Source organism: Chrysochloris asiatica, unplaced genomic scaffold (assembly GCF_000296735.1).
Source record: "Chrysochloris asiatica unplaced genomic scaffold, ChrAsi1.0 scaffold00017, whole genome shotgun sequence".
In the NCBI taxonomy this organism is placed as follows: Eukaryota; Metazoa; Chordata; class Mammalia; order Afrosoricida; family Chrysochloridae; genus Chrysochloris; species Chrysochloris asiatica.
Genome location: NW_006408535.1, coordinates 10247540 through 10248738, shown reverse-complemented (window position 1 = coordinate 10248738; position 1199 = coordinate 10247540).

Sequence of the window (1199 nt, the reverse complement as noted above, 5' to 3'; positions counted from 1 at the left end):
AATCCTTTTGTTGGTTGATGCATAGAGGGGATTGTAACCACAGCAATGAAATGGTATACAATAGGATGAATGTAAAACTACTGTTCTCCCATGTACACTATCACATAATTCACAATAAAACATTAAAAAAAAAAAAAAACAGACAAAAAGAGCAGAATGGATAAGAAAAAGGATCCTTCAATATGTTATCTACAAGAGACATATCCAAAAAATGGAGACAACATGAACACCCATCAACAGAAAAATGGTAAACAAACTTTGGTATATATACCTAGAATACTACACAACATTGAAGAATAATGGTGAATCTGTGAAGCACCTCACAACATGGTTGAACCTGGAAGACATGATGCTAAGTAAAATAAGTCAATCACAAAAGGACAAACATTGTATGAGACCAATGTAAAAAGTTTTTAAAAAAAGTTTTCTTGACAAAAGGAACAATCTATGATGTCGGTCGTTGGAGCGGAGGGAACATTAGTTATGGACTCTCTAGTCCATGTTCTAGAACATGTGGACACATGTTCACATGGGTGACAGGGCAGGCAATATGTAACAAGAGGTAAGTTAGCAGAGGAAAGATGAAAGTGGTGAGAGACACAGGACGAATGAAATAGTTAAAGTGAATAGAGCTCAATGCTGTTAATTATTGGTACATGGAGGGGATTGCAACTACATGCTGAAGCTAAGTATATGAGTTGTTGAATGTAAAATTGATTATGTGCTCTGTAAACCTTCAGTCAATTCACAATGTTGTTGTTGTTGTTAGGTGCCATCAAGTCAGTACCAACCCATAGCAACCTTATGAACAACAGAATGAAACACTGCCCGATCCTGAGCCAACCTCACTACTGTTGCCATGCTTGAGTCCATTGATGCTGCCACTTGGCCAATCCATCTCGTTGGGGGTCTTCCTCTTTTTCTCTGACCCTTCACCTTACTAAACATGATATCCTTCTCCAGCAACTGGTCCCTCCTGACAATATGTCCAAAGTATGAGACACGAAGTTTGGCCATCTTGGCCTCTAAGGAGTGCTCTGGCTGCACTTCTTCCAAAATGGATCTATTGGTTCTTTTGGCAGCCCGTGGCACTTTCAAATGCATCAATTCTTCTACGGTCTTCCTTATTCACTGTCCAGCTTTCGCATGCATATGAGGTTATTGAAAATACCATGGCTTGGGTCAGGCACACCTTAGTC